The sequence below is a fragment of the Delphinapterus leucas genome, chromosome X, assembly GCF_059928025.1.
Source record: "Delphinapterus leucas isolate spDelLeu-1000000601 "Yukka" chromosome X, BTC_Dleu_Yukka2, whole genome shotgun sequence".
Lineage (NCBI taxonomy): Eukaryota > Metazoa > Chordata > Mammalia > Artiodactyla > Monodontidae > Delphinapterus > Delphinapterus leucas.
Genome location: NC_143150.1, coordinates 13,698,392 through 13,714,998, shown reverse-complemented (window position 1 = coordinate 13,714,998; position 16,607 = coordinate 13,698,392).

The following is a 16,607-nucleotide window of genomic DNA, read 5'->3' as shown; positions in this document are numbered from 1 at the left end:
TACGGCCAAAAACAACAACAACAAAAAGGAAGACTTGGGCACCAGTCTGCCCGGATTCAACCCCTGGCTTGGTCACTTCCAAGCCGTGTGACCTTGGGCAAGTTGTGTTACCTCTCTGAACCTTGGTTTCCTCCTCATCTGTAGAACAGAACAAAAATAATACTTTCCTTATAGGTTTTATGAGAATGAACTGCACTAATACATGAAAAGAACAGAATAATTCATCCAATGTTATTTTCTTTGGGGTGGTGGCTGTTATCATCATCCACACGCAACATGAGCTAAAGGCTAAGGAGATATTGGCAAGTAGAGGTCCTGGTAGACAGTCTTTAATAAAAAGAAGAATGTCTGCGCATTTGGAGAATCATCTAACACCATTCAAAATAACAGTGTTGTAACAACACACTGTCAAAAATAGGGCATAGTGATACAAACACTGCATTCCCTCTAAATTTGATAAGCAGGATAAAAAATACAAGGAACCCATGAGATTAAAAGGCCAACGGGAGGGACTTCCCTGGCGGTCCAGTGGTTAAGACTCCAAGCTTCCACTGCAGGGGTCACGGATTCAATCCCTCGTCGGGGAACTAAGATCCCACATCCCACATGCCCCCCACCAAAAAAAAGGCCAATGCGAACGTTCTTTCCTCTGAGAACCGTGCTATGAAGATTTTGAAAAGGGAGCCAGGAGTCTCTAAGGACATTTATGTTTGGATATTTATTTGGTAATATGGGTTACTGATTCCCCATTACTCGCGCCCAAGATAACAGGCCCAGTAGTTTGGAAGAGGTACCAGAGTCCAGATAAAAACGTTGGAGACAAGAAGTTGCGTCCCTCTTACCCACTGCCTGAGACACTCCCCTTTCTGGGAGGCCAGTTCATCTCCGCATCCTATGAGAACAATGGCCTGGGACTGTCCCAACTCCTGTCCTGATGATCCCTCACGACAGATCCCTTCTCTCCCGTCTCTGTGGCCCTGCCCCTCGGGCACATGCTCCCCCCATGCTTGGACCCCTCCTATCCTCCCCCAACCTTATGCTTCCAGAGGCCTCCTTCTAAAGCCAAGCCAGATCCTGTCACCGCCTGTTGAAAAGGTCTTCAACAGGTCCCCACTCCATCGGGAAAGAAAGTCCAGAAACCTTAGCAGAGCATTCAAAGCCCTCTATGGCAACAGTCCTCTAACTTTTTCATCTCAGGATCTTAAAACTAATTGAGACGGGAATTCCCTGGCGGTCCAGTGGTTAGGACTCTGCGCTTTCACTGCCGAGGGCCTAGGTTCGATCCCTGGTGGGGGAACTAAGATCCCACATAGCAGCTTGGCCAAAACAATTAAAAAAAAAAAAAAAACCGAGAGGTGGCAGAAAAAAGGGGGGTAGGCAATTTCTTGAAAAATAGTAATTACTGAGGAGCCCAAAGAGCTTCTGTTTATATGGGCTATATTTGTCAATATTTATCCTACTAGAAATTAAAGCTGAAAAAAGTTTTTAAATATTCATGTACTAATATAATTAAAGTTAGCAATAATAAACCTACTACATATTAATATAAGTAATAGAATTACATGGTAACATAAATACCATATTTTTATGAAAATAACCACACTTTACAAAAAGCAGCACTGTTCTGTATTTTTTGATTTTCATGTCTGCCTGTCCATTTGATTTGTCGTGATAGGCTGTTTTAGCTGAGATACACGAAAAATCTTCAGTCTTACACAGATATGTAATAATAAAAGGTAAGATTTCACAGACCCCCTCAAAGGGACTGGGGACACCCCAGGGGTCCTCGGACCACACTTTAAGAAATCCTCAATCGGTGGCTTCCTGGGGACGGATGTATGAGCATCAGAGTCAGGGAGGGATTATAAAAAGTCACAGGAAAACTTTGGGGAATGATGGATATGTTCATTATCTTGATGGTGGTGATGCTTCCACGGTGTATACATACATCAAAACTTATCAAATTGTACATTTGAAATATATGCTGTTTGTTGTATGTATGTCAATTATACTGCAATAAAGCTGTTAAAAATAGGAAAAAAGGAGAAAGAAAAAGAAACACTGCTCTTAACGGCCTCAGCCTTCCTCTCCTCTTCTCCCTCCACTCTCCGCAAAGCCACACACAACCTACACTCCCACTGCGTTACTAACAGCGGTCCCCAGCCCTGGCCCGACCCACCCTGGTACCTCTCTGCCTCCCTCCCTCCTCCCACTAGAGAACTTCCTCAAAATCCACATCAAATGTCACCAGCCCAAGAAGGCTTCCTAGATCCTAACACCGTCCTGAGGGAAAATTAAGCTATTGTCTCCTCAACTTCTGTGGCTCAGGAAAGAATCAGGTGAGAGCAGCTGGGGGCACATCTCCATCTGGATTTCCTCAGATTGACTTATCTCCTCTTAATCTTCATCGAATCAAGAAGAGACATCCAGGGACTTCCCTGGTAGTCCAGCGGTTAAGACCCTGTGCTTCCACTGCAGGTTAAGATCCCTGGTTGGGGAACTAAGATCCTGCATGCCTCGTAGAGCAGCCAAAAAAGAAAAGAAGAAACACCCAAAAAGGAGATCAAAGAAGGCTATAAGCAGAAGAAAGCAACCTAGTGTTACAGGGCCTGGGAGGAAGATCCATCTGCATTTCTAGGGGCTCTCCCACAATACAGAGGGAGTGGTCACAGCTCCATATCCATACTCAGGGACCTCTGTGGGGACAAGGGCCACATTTGGCCAATCCTTCAAGTGCCTGGCCCCCATCGCAGGTACTCACAAAGTACCTGTGCTGCAAGTGACATAGGACCTCCTCAGTAAGACTCAGCTTCTCAGTCTACAAAAGGCATCTAAGAGCATCTACCTGTCCAGGTTGCCCTAAGTCCCTATTTACAGTGCCTTAGTTTCCTAGGGCTACCTTAACAAAATACGACAAATCAGGTGGCTTAAAACAACCGAAATCTATTGTCTCACAGTTCTGGAGGCTAGAAGTCCGAAATCAAGGCACCAGTAGGGCTCTTCTAGCTTCTGGTGTTTGCCAGGGATCCTTGGCTTGTAGACGCATCATTCCACTCTCTACCACCGCCTTCACATGGCCCTGAATATCTCTATGTGTCTCCAAATCTCTTTCTCCTTATAAGGACATCCGTCATTGAATTTAGGGCTCACCCGAATTCTGCAGAAGCTCATCTTCACTTGATTACATCCGCAAAGATTCTATTTCCAAATAAGGTCACATTCTGGGGTTCAGTGTAGATGTGAATTTTAGGAGGGATCCAAGTCCACCCAGTACACAGAGCATGTGTGAAAGTGCTGGGTAGGTACCCAGCTCATGGGAACATCCTCCTTCCCTTCTGCCATCGCAGAAGAGGAGCAGAGGGCGCCCTTCTCAGAGGGAGGCCCCGGCTTGCAGGAGGTTTTCTCCTTCCATACTTAGCAGATGTGAGGGACCAACAGGGAAATGACAGACAGCCGCGGGTAATGACTGTTTTCCCCCTCAGCTCCTGCTTTCTTCACACGCTCCTCAGCCACCCACGTGGTCAGTGCCGCAAAGAACACACACCTGCCAATTCAGAGGGAAACTTCAAATGCTATCCAGGAATCACCTCCGTACATTTAGGGACTATAATTTCATGCTAACATTTCTCAGCGAGGGGGATAGAATTTCCCAGGGAGAGTATATGTTTGGTGGATGCAGCCTACACAATAAATCCAAAAGGCCAGCTTTTTCGAAGGAATAAAAGGGAAAGAATGGCTCTGAGTCTAATTACCCTAAAAATGCCTTCCCAAATCAGCTCTGATCCAGAGTGTTGCAATGTAACTGGGCTTTCTAATGTCAGTGGCCACTGGTTACAAGAAAGCATAAAACACATTGGGAAAGGATCACAAAGTCTTTGTTGAAAAACAGAAACCAAAGAACTATGGTATGTCCATCTTTAACACCGCGAGGCCAGGAATGTTCAACAAAACCGACAGGAGGCGTGAGCTGGCAGGAGTGTGTCCCTAAGGTCAGTTTTCTTTGTCAGCGCATAGCAGGCCCCCAGGGGCTTGGATGCCCGGGGAGTGTTTCGACATTCATGGGGGCGCATCCAGTAGGGTCCTGACCCCCACCACCCGCCCAGAACACAGGGATCTGTCTGACAAAGAGGTGGCAGGCCTCGAGTCCTGCTGTGATTCCCTTTTGTCCTCAGTATCAAGCCTTAAGTACAATTTTGGGTTACTCAAAATATCATGACTTCTCAGAGGCAACCTGGACTTAGTCTCCTGCAAAGTTAAAATGGCTTCGACCTTTTCCGGTGTCAGTCTTGGTGATTTGGCCATGTATTTACAAAACCCTAGATGATTTCCCTTAAGGATTCTTTTTCTCTCTCTGCCTTTCTTCTGTCCATCGCTCTTCCTCTGTTCGTTCAGGATGTTTGCCTTGTCTTCTTCAAATTGTGATACCTAACGCATTGTTACTTTGCAACATTTCAAAGATTTTCCATGTCTAGAACTACCTACATAACGGGTACTATTGTAATACATTAAATTAAAGATTTAAAAATTAAATTAGAAACATGGAATTGACATCAAAAGGGGGACCACATGGTGTGTTACATCGAGAATACTTTGTTAAATGGACACAGGGTCAATATATAAGGACTCTTTACAAACACTGGAAACTTTAAGTGCTCATACTTATAAGAGCTACTAATATTATATCTGGTTAGCACACTTGGTGAAAGAAAAGTGTGTTTAAGTTTACAATGTCCTAAGAAGAGCAGCTAAGTATCTGGGCCAAAATTCCCATTCAAGTAATTACATTTTCCCAACCAAATGTTAATTAGCACTTCTTAAAAACACCATTGAATAATACTACTTGATAAGATTACTTCAGCAGGTACAGGTCACCATGTACAAAACAACCTGGATCTCCCATGGGTTACTTTTTCTATGAATTGGAAATCTGTTGCCCCTGATTCAGGGATGAGTCCCCACAAAAGGAACCTGGGACAACCCACTGAGACACAGAGAAACTTCTTCATATGTATACTTTCCACAAACTCTTCTGAGAACACTTTACACCAATCCTTTGCTTATCCAGCAAAAAAGTGATCTGTGCATTTTGCCCAACCAGAACTCAGGTGATAACAGGAAGAGGGGGCAAAAGAGGTCTCTTAGAGGTGCTCAAGGGTGCTCACACACACACACATAATATATAAAGTTCTAGAAATTTATTCACAGAACACCTCCTCAACTCCGCACTGAGAACTTCTTTTCCCCTACTTTCCAGAAAGTTTTTAAAGGTTGGATGAGCAATCTCCGAACATCCAAGAACTATCAAGTGGGAGGGAGGCGATCAAGTACCACCAGTGCACCATTAACAGCAACTCAAAGTGACAGGGAACAACTTCCCTGCCAGGGAAGGGGACCAGAAAAGAAAAAAAAGAAAAAGAAAAGAACTCAGAACTCAGAGAGTAGTCTCAGATCATTTGGTGCAGGATAAAATGCTCCTCATGCCTCAAGAACTGATTCTTATTAGGAAGGTTTTGAGTCTCCAATAAAAGGTAGATTACATTCAGCAGTATTTGCTTCAAAAAAGCAAAGTAGTGGGCTTCCCTGGTGGCGCAGTGGTTGAGAGTCCACCTGCCGATGCAGGGGACACGGGTTCGTGCCCTGGGCCGGGAAGATCCCACATGCCACGGAGCGGCTAGGCCCGTGAGCCATGGCCACTGAGCCTGCGCGTCCAGAGCCTGTGCTCCGCAACGGGAGAGGTCACAACAGTGAGAGGCCCACGTACCGCAAAAAAAAAAAAAAAAAAAAGCAAAGTAGTGACTAGGACATTTTAGAAAGATACTCACTCATACTTTCCACATTAAAACTATTTTGCTACCACACTATTCACAATAGCCCAAGACATGAAAACAACCTAAATGTCCATCAACAGATGAATGGATAAAGAAGGTGTGGTACACATATGCAATGGAATACTACTGAGCCATAAAAAGAACAAAATAATGCCATATGCAGCAACATGGATGCAACTAGAGATTATCATACTAAGTGAAGTAAGTCAGACAGAGAAAGACAAATATTGGGTTGGCCAAAAAGTTCATTCGCGTTTTTCTGTAAGATGTTACGGAAAAACCCAAACGAACTTTTTGGCCAACCCAATATCATGATACCGCTTATATGTGGAATCTAAAATATGACACAGATGAACTTATCTATGAAACAGAAACAGACTCACAGACATAGAGAACAGACTTGTGGTTGCCAAGGGTGAGGGGGGTGGGGGAGGGATGGAGTAGGAGTTTGGGATTAGCAAATGCAAACCGTTATATATAGGATGGATAAACAACAAGGTCTTACTGTATAGCACAGGGAATTATATTCAGTATCCTGTGATAAACCATAATGGAAAAGAATACGAAAAAAGTGTATATATGTATAAGTGAATCCCTTTGCTGTACAGCAGTAATTAACACAACACTGTAAATCAACCATACTTCGGTTTTTTAAAAAATGTTAAAAAAAACTATTTTGCTACCTAAATGGCAAACAGTCAAAGCCAGGTGTCCACAATGACATCCTCCCTAGGGTGCCCGAAAATGAGAAGACCCTAAAGAGGTTTATTTTGGAGGCGGTGATTTGAGATTCTTATTCAATAGTGCACCTTCTTTCTTCCCACTGGATCCAGCCCTCATCTAGCCCACGATGTAGGCCGGATCCATGTGCAGTGCCTTCCCTTTATTCCAGAAACATTTACTGAGCACCTTCTGTGTGCCAGGCACTATGGTAGATTCCAGCAACAGAACAAGGTACAATGGCCAACGCCTGCACAGACTAGACAGCATATAATAGAACACCAATTACTCACTGGGCGGTAAGTGGCGGGATGCAGTAAGCCACAGAGATTAAATAACTCCAAGGAGGGGCCCCTAACACTGCTTTGACCCCAGTGCTGTAGTATCCTCACTCTAGGGGCCCAGCCTCTGCGTTCAGTGCCCCACTTGGACTGCTCTCCCATGGCAATGGTTCATGCCCTGAATCTATTCTGATCCTCTGCCTGAAATGGAGCAAGGACCCTGTGGGGCTCCTGGGCACAAAAGCCTTTGTGTGCCCCACCCCCCTGCTTTCCTGTTTGCAGGAAATAGGATTCATTCAGCCTCAGTTCCAAAGGGCAGGTTCAAACAGTTGCTAATCTGGGGATGTAGAGACTAGGGAGGAGCAGTCAAGAAACAGCAGTGCAGCCTTGGGGCAGCGTCTGGATTCCCCCTCAAGGGATACACATAACAATATCTTTGAGCTGTTTTGCAGATACTGAAACCCCCAACAGGTGCGAGAAATTAACGTCATGCACCAGCACACAGACCCCAGACCGGTTGCAGCCAGAAGGTTGATGATGTTGACGCCCACTTACCTACCTCACCACCAACCAATCAGAAGAATGTCCAAGAGCTGATCACACCCTCCTCTTTGACTTCTCACTACCCCCTCCAGGTTGGGACACACAGTTTTGAGGGCATTAGCCCACTGTGATCCCCTTTGCCTGGCAAAGCAATAAAGCTATTGCTTTTCTACTTCACCCAAAACTCTGTCTCCGAGATTCAATTCAGTACCGGGATACAGAGGCCAAATTTTGGCTATATGCCCTATATCCTTCTTTTTTTTTTAAAAAAAAAAAAAAAAAAAGCTTTATTCTTTTGGGGTTTTCTTTTTTTTCTTTTTTTTTTTTTTTTTTGGTGGCGCCTCGCAGCATGTGGGATCTTCACCAATCCCTCGTGCCCTCAGGAATGCCAGGGAAGTCCCGCTCTATATCCTTTTAATATTCAGCTTTCCTGGGCCCTGTATTTTAAGGAGTCAGACTCCTAAGAGGACACCATCAGATAAACCATGCATTCTCTCGGAGTCAATATAGCCTTCAAGGGGGTAAAATTCGGTTCTTAGGGAAGGAGGCAAGAAAAAAATCTTACCTATTACAATGGTGTGTGGCCCTCCAAAAGCTCAGCCCTACCGAACAAAATCTTACTGCTTTGTATTCAATGTCTCCTGTTGGATTTTCTTGGCTACCGCACGAGCGACAATGACAATGAATTCACAGATGATAAACAAAGCACATGTAGGATCAGCGCTACAAAATTATGGTCAATACATGGTTGTGATTGGAAGACTGTCTCTGGATTGACTGCTTATTCTAGAAGTTATATAGCAAGAGGCGGCCTGTGTGTGTGCCTATTAGCTGCCACTGGCTACCCTATTGATGTTTATATTTGATCTTCAGATTATATTTTAGTATTTAATTCTAAAAATGTCATTCAACCCATCACTGATTATGTCAAATGCAAAGAAAAACTGTCGGCAAGATCTGAATGAGTATCTAGCAGCTAGTTAAATTAGAAGTTATTTTCCTAGGGGAATTTCCTTGCAGTCCAGTGGTTAGGACTTGGTGCTTTCACTACTGTGGCCCAGGTTCAATCCCTGGTCAGGGAACTAAGATACTGCAAGCCATGCATTGCAGCCAAAAAAAAACAAGTTATTTTCCTATATGAAGCAATAGTTAAAAGTTAAGCTCACTAAAAATACTTTTAGGAAGTTACTTTATTCAATTTTGTTTTTACTTTTGTTAGAAAAACAAGTTTTAAATGATTTTTTACATTTGATCACATTGCTATTATTACATATTTCTATAAGCTGGAAATTTGCATATGTAATTTGATACATTGTAATTTTTAAGTAAATAAATTACTCAGCAAATACAAATAAATCAATAAATTTACTGTTAGTACCTTTTTAATATTTAGTTTAACTTTTACCTTTAAAATGTCTGTCATTCTTAATCCTGCATGTTATAAAGAGTAAATAAACCATACACTTACTCATTTTATGTATAAAGTACAGATATACATATAATACATAAACAGATATACAAGCATATCTCTGGTAGTAAAATATCATAGGGAGGTAATAAGGAAAAAATATCTAGAAAGGATCTTTAGGGGAGCAACAATAAAAAAAAAAGGCTTGAGAAACACTGAGATAAACTAATCTCCATCGCCTTGACAGGAATTAATCGTAATACTATGAACAGAGTTGGGAAATGAGAAGATGCTCCATGTACCAAAATTTGACGAATTCCCTGAGGATGGAAAAGCACATGGGATCAGATCGACAAGAAACGAGGAAACCATCGCTCAAATCATATGTAGGAAGATAAAAGGAGATAAAGTGCCAGTTAGAGGAACACACACACACACACACACACACACACACACACACTCCCTCTCTCTCTCTCTCTCTCTCTCTCTCTCACACACACACACACACACACACACAACAGAAGACAGAGGCCTTTAACCACAGACTAAAACCTGCAAATTATACTCTAAGGAACTCTGGCTTCTGGGCCTGAGACAGAGGCTGGAGTTAATTCCGAACTAACATAGATCGAGGGGAAATGACTGGAAAGGTAGCTCAACATAGACAGAGATACCCTGAAGCCTTCTTTATCCAGAATAAAGGTCTGCTCGTTCTCATCAGGGGCTCAAGAGTCCCCAGCCCAAGTGCTTACTCCATGCCCAGACCCCCTGAAATGACTTCTCACTGCATCTGGGAAAATAATTCAGATCCCTGAAAGAAAGCTGACAAAGCTATTCACGATGCCATACCTGTGCTTCAGCCAGGATCTCTCCCTTCTCCCCACATGTGCTGTCCTTGCTCACGCACTCCCCGGCACCCCCAACCCTGCTCCACTCTTCCTTTTCTGGATGACTCTGCTCAGCTTTTGGGTCTCAGCTCCTCGACCTTTGCCCACTGTTGCATACTTTGCTCACAGCCCTCAGGTAAACGGACAGACAGCTGCATTTACCCTGCTTTAGCCCCCACGTGACCATGAGCTCTGCAGGCAGAGTACCTACTCTTCTGGTCAACGACTCCCCAGGGCCTAGTTCAACTTAATAGCTCAGGAAAATATTGATTAGATTCACCTACCATGGGTGGAAGAGAGATCTGGAGCCGGTCAGGGCTTTTGACAGTCAATTCACAAACTCCCTCCCTGCCCCATTCAGCCAAGAACCCCAATTACTGGCAGGACCAAACCTGGCTTCCACTTTCCCAACTACCTCTGGTTTTATAGGAATTTGCCTCAATGTATTATTGCCACATGAGGATTTCCAACCACAGCTGCCAACATCTTTATCAAGAGGTAATAACAACAACAACAAATTCCTGACCTGGAAGCTAAGAAATCTGAAGAGTTTGATGACTGGTTCTACACCTCATAGTACCCTCCCCCCTCTAGGCCTCAGTTGGTAAAACAAAAGAAATGGGCCTTATCTTCCAGTTTCCTCCTCCTGCTCTAACAGTCTGTGACTTTTAATCCTAATTTATAAATCAACTTATTCCTGTATGACTGGGTTGACTGGGGGGAGGGGGTTCATCTTGTTAAATATAAGAGGGAAAATAAGAAAGGGAAATATCTACTGTTGTGGGTTGAATTGTGACCCAACAAAAATGTTTTCGAGTCCTAACCGCCATGCTATGGACTGAATCTTTGTGTCCCCCCACCCAAATTCATATATTGAAGCCTTAATTCCCAATGTGATGGTACTGGAGGTGGGGTCTTTGGAAGGTAATCAGGTTTCAATGAGGTCACAGGAGTGGAGTCCCCATGATAGCAGTGATGTCCCTGTAAGGGAATGAGGAGACATGGGCTCACTCTCTCTCCACCATGTGAGGACACAGCAAGAAGATGGCCACCTATAAACCAGGAAGAGGTCCCTTATCAAGGACCTGACCGTGACGACACCCTGACTGCAGACTCCTAGCCTCCAAAACTATGAGAAATAAATGTTCACTGTTTAAGCCACCCAGTCTATGGTATTCTGTTACAGCAGCCCGAACTGATTAAGGTCCCTCAGTACCAGTGAACATGACTTTATATGGAAAAAGAGTCCTTGCAGGTGTAATCAAAGTAAGACGAGGTCACAGTGGATTAAGGTGAGCCCTAATCCAATGACTGGTGTCTTTCAAAGAAGAGGGGGGACAAGCTTCAAGATGGTGGAGAAGTAAGACGTGGAGATCACCTTCCACCCCACAAATACATCAGAAATAAATCTACATGTGGAACAACTCCTACAGAACACCTACTGAACGCTGGCAGAAGACCTCAGACCTCCCAAAAGGCAAGAAAGTCCCCACGTACCTGGGTAGGGCGAAAGAAAAAAGAATAAACACAGACAAAAGAATAGGAACGGGACCTGCACCACTGGGAGGGAACTGTGAAGGAGGAAAGGTTTCCACACACTAGAAGCCCCTTCGCGGGCGGAGACTGCGGGTGGCGGAGGGGGAAGCTTCGGAGCCACGGAGGAGAGCACAGCAACCGGGGTGCAGAGGGCAAAGCGGGGAGATTCCCGCACAGATTATCGGTGCCGACCAGCACTCACCAGCCCAAGAGGCTTGTCTGCTCACCCGCCAGGGCGGGCAGGGCTGGGAGCTGAGGCTCGGGCTTCGGTCAGAGCGCAGGGAGAGGACTGGGGTTGGCGGCGTGAACACAGCCTGCAGGGGGTTAGTGCGCCACAGCTGGCCGGGACGGAGTCCGGGGAAAAGTCTGGACCTGCAGAAGAGGCAAGAGACTTTTTCTTCCCTCTTTGTTTCCTGGTGCGCGAGGAGAGGGTATTAAGAGCGCCGCTTAAAGGAGCTCCAGAGACGGGCACGAGCCGCGGCTATTAGCGCGGACCCCAGAGACGGGCATGAGACGCTAAGGCTGCTGCTGCCGCCACCAAGAAGCCTGTGTGCGAGCACAGGTCACTCTCCACACCTCCCTTCCGGGGAGCCTGTGCAGCCCGCCACTGCCAGGGTCCCGGGATCCAGGGACAACTTACCCGGGAGAACGCACGGCGCGCCTCAGGCCTGGTGCAACGTCACGCCGGCCTCTGCCGCCGCAGGCTCGCCCCGCACTCCGTGCCCCTCCCTACCCCCGAATCAGCGGCTCCTTTAACCCCGTCCTGTCTGAGCGAAGAACAGACGCCCTCAGGCGACCTACACGCAGAGGCGGGGCCAAATCCAAAGCTGAACCCCAGGAGCTGTGCGAACAAAGAAGAGAAAGGGAAATCTCTCCCAGCAGCCCCAGGAGCAGCGGATTAAAGCTCCACAATCAACTTGATGTACCCCGCAGCTGTGGAATACATGACTAGACAACGAGTCATCCCAAATTGAGGAGGTGGACTTTTGGAGCAACAATATATATTTTTTTCCCTTTTTCTCTTTTTGTGAGTGTGTATGTGTATGCTTCTGTGTGTGACTTTGTCTATATAGCTTTGCTTTTACCATCTGTCCTACTGTTCTGTCTCCCAATTTTGTTTGTTTCTTTTTAGTATAGTTTTTAGCACTTGTTATCAATGGTGGGTTTGTTTTTTGGTTTGGGTGCTCTCTTCTTTCTTTCTTTCTTATCTTTTCTTATTACTTTAAAAAAAATTTTTTAATAATTATTTTTTATTTTAATAACTTTATTTTATGCTTTTCTTTCTTTCTTTTTTTTTCCTCCCTCTTATTCTGAGCCATGTAGATGACAGTCTCTTGGTGCTCCAGCCATGCGTCAGGGCTGTGCCTCTGAGGTGGGAGAGCCAAGTTAAGGACATTGGTCCACAAGACACCTCCCAGCTCCACGTAACATCAAACGGCGAAAATCTCCCAGAAATCTCCATCTCAACGCCGAGACCCAGCTCCACTCAACGACCAGCAAGCTACAGTGCTGGACACCCTATGCCAAACAGCTAGCAAGACAGTAACACAACCCCACCCATTAGAAAAGAGGCTACCTAAAATCATTATAAGGCCACAGACACCCCAAAACACACCACCAGATGTGGACCTGCCCACGAGAAAGACAAGATCCAGCTCATCCACCAGAACACAGGCACTAGTCCCCTCCACCAGGAAGCCTACACAACCCACTGAACCAACCTTAGCCACTGGGGGCAAACACCAAAAACAACGGGAACTACGAACCTGCAGCCTGCGAAAAGCAGACCCCAAACACAGTAAGATAAGCAAAATGAGAAGACAGAAAAACACACAGCAGATGAAGGAGCAAGATAAAAACCCACCAGACCTAACAAATGAAGACGAAATGGGCAGCCTACCTGAAAAAACAATTGAGAATAATGATAGTTAAGATGATCTAAAATCTTGCAAGTAGAATGGAGGAAATAAAAGAAATGTTTAACAAGGACCTAGAAGAACTAAAGAGCAAACAGTGATGAACAACACAATAAATGAAATGAAAAATTCTCTAGAAGCAGAATAATTCTCTAGAAGCAGAATCAATAGCAGAATAACTGAGGCAGAAGAATGGATAAGTGACCTGGAAGATAAAATAGTGGAAAAAACTACTGCAGAGCAGAATAAAGAAAAAAGAATGAAAAGAACTGAGGACAGTCCCAGAGACCTCTGGGACAACATTAAACGCAACAACATTCGAATTATAGGGGTCCCAGAAGAAGAAGAGAAAAAGAAAGGGACTGAGAAAATATTTGAAGAGATGATAGTTGAAAACTTCCCTAATATGGGAAAGGAAATAGTTAATCAAGACCAGGAAGCACAGAGAGTCCCATACAGGATAAATCCAAGGAGAAACATGCCAAGACACATATTAATCAAACTATCAAAAATTAAATACAAAGAAAAAATATTAAAAGCAGCAGGGAAAAACAACAAATATCACACAAGGGAATCCCCATAAGGTTAACAGTTGACCTTTCAGCAGAAATTCTGCAAGCCAGAAGGGACTGGCAGGATATACTTAAAGTGATGAAGGGGAAAAGGCTACAACCAAGATTACTCTACCCACCAAGGATCTCATTCAGATTCGACGGAGAAATTAAAACCTCAGAGACAAGCAAAAGCTAAGAAAATTCAGCATCACCAAACCAGCTTCACAACAAATGCTAAAGAAACTTCTCTAGGCAGGAAACACAAGAGAAGTAAAAGACCTACAATAACAAACCCAGAACAATTAAGAAAATGGTAAGAGGAACATACATATCGATAATTACCTTAAATGTAAATGGATTAAGTGCTCCAACCAAAGGACACAGACCGGCTGAATGGATAGAAAAAAAAGACCCATATATATGTTGTCTAAAAGAGACCCACTTCAGACCTAGGGACACATACAGACTGAAAGTGAGGGGATGGAAAAAGATATTCCATGCAAATGGAAATCAAAAGAAAGCTGGAGTAGCAATTCTCATATCAGACAAAATAGACTTTAAAATAAAGACTATTAGAAGAGACAAAGAAGGACACTACATAATGATCAAGGGATCGATCCAAGAAGAAGATATAACAATTGTAAATATTTATGCAACCCAACATAGGCGCACCTCAATACATAAGGCAAATACTAACAGCCATAAAAGGGGAAATCGACAGTAACATAATCATAGTAGGGGACTTTTAACACCCCACTTTCACCAATGGACAGATCATCCAAAATGAAAATAAATAAGGAAACACAAGCTTTAAATGATACATTATCAAGATGGACTTAATTGATATTTATAGGACATTCCATCCAAAAACAACAGAATACACTTTCTTCTCAAGTGCTCATGGAACATTCTCCAGGATAGATCATATCCTGGGCCATAAATCAAGCCTTGGTAAGTTTAAAAAACCTGAAGTCGTATCAAGTATCTTTTCTGACCACAACGCTATGAGACTACATATCAGTTACAGGAAAAAGTCTGTAAAAATACAAACACATGGAGGCTAAACAATACACTACTTAATAACCAAGAGATCACTGAAGAAATCAAAGAAGAAATAAGAAACTACCTAGAAACAAATGACAGTGAAAACTAGAAGACTCAAAACCTATGGGATGCAGCAAAAGCAGTTCTAAGAGGGAACTTTATGGCAATACAATCCTACCTTAAGAAACAAACATCTCGAATAAACAACCTAACCTTACACCTAAAGCAATTAGAGAAAGAAGAACAAACAAAACCCCAAAGTTAGCAGAAAGAAAGAAATCATAAAGATCAGATCAGAAATAAATGAACAAGAAATGAAGGAAACGATAGCAAAGATCAATAAAACTAAAAGCTGGTTCTCTGAGAAGATAAACAAAATTGATAAACCATTAGGCAGACTCATCAAGAAAAAGGAGAGGACTCAAATCAATAAAGTTAGAAATGACAAAGGAGAAGTTACAACAGACACAGCAGAAATACAAAGGATCATGAGAGATTACTACAAGCAACTATATGCCAATAAAATGGACAACCTGAAAGAAATGGACAAATTCTTAGAAATGCACAACCTTCCGAGACTGAACCAGGAAGAAATAGAAACCATGAACAGACCAATCACAAGCTGAAATTGAAACTGTGATTAAAAATCTTCCAACAAACAAAAGCCCAGGAGCAGATGGCTTCACAGGCAACTTCTATCAAACATTTAGAGAAGAGCTAACACCTATCCTTCTCAAACTCCTCCAAATATAGCAGAGGGGGGAACACTCCCAAACTCATTCTACGAGGCCACCATCACCCTGATACCAAAAGCAGACAAAGATGTCACAAAGAAAGAAAACTACAGGCCACTATCACTGATGAACATAGATGCAAAAGTCCTCAACAATATACTAGCAAACAGAATCCAACAGCACATTAAAAGGATCATTCACCATGATCAAGTGGGGTTTATCCCAGGAAGGCAAGGATTCTCCAATAAACACAAATCAATCAATGTGATACACCATATTAACAAACAGAAGAATAAAAACCATATGATCATCTCAATAGATGCAGGGAAAGCTTTCAACAAAATTCAACACCCATTTATGATAAAAACCCTCCAGAAAGTGGGCATAGAGGGAACATGCCTCAACATAATAAAGGCCATACATGACAAGCCCACAGCCGACGTCGTCCTCAATGGTGAAAAACTGAAAGCATTTCCACTAAGATCAGGAACAAGACATGGTTGCCCACTCTGACCACTATTATTCAACATAGTTCTGGAAGTCTTAGCCACAGCAATCAGAGAAGAAAAAGAAACAAAAGGAATCCAAATCGGAAAAGAAGAAGTAAAGCTGTCACTGTTTGCAGATGACATGATACTATACATAGAGAATCCTCAAGATGCTACCAGAAAACTACTAGAGCTAATCAATGCATTTGGTAAAGTAGCAGGATACAAAATTAATGCACAGAAATCTCTTGCATTCCTATACAATAATGATGAAAAATCTGAAAGTGAAATCAAGAAAACACTCCCATTTACCATTGCAGCAAAAAAAATAAAATATCTAGGAATAAACCTACCTAAGCAGACAAAAGACCTGTATGCAGAAAATAAGACACTGATGAAAGAAATTAAAGATGACACAAACAGATGAAGAGATATACCATGTTCTTGGATTGGAAGAATCAACATTGTGAAAATGACTCTACTACCCAAAGCAATCTACAGATTCAATGCAACCCCTATCAAACTACCACTGGCATTTTTCACAGAACTAGAACAAAAAATTTCACAATTTGTATGGAAACACAAAAGACCCCGAATAGCCAAAGCAACCTTGAGAAAGAAAAACGGAGCTGGAGAAATCAGGCTCCTGGACTTCAGACTAACGGAGC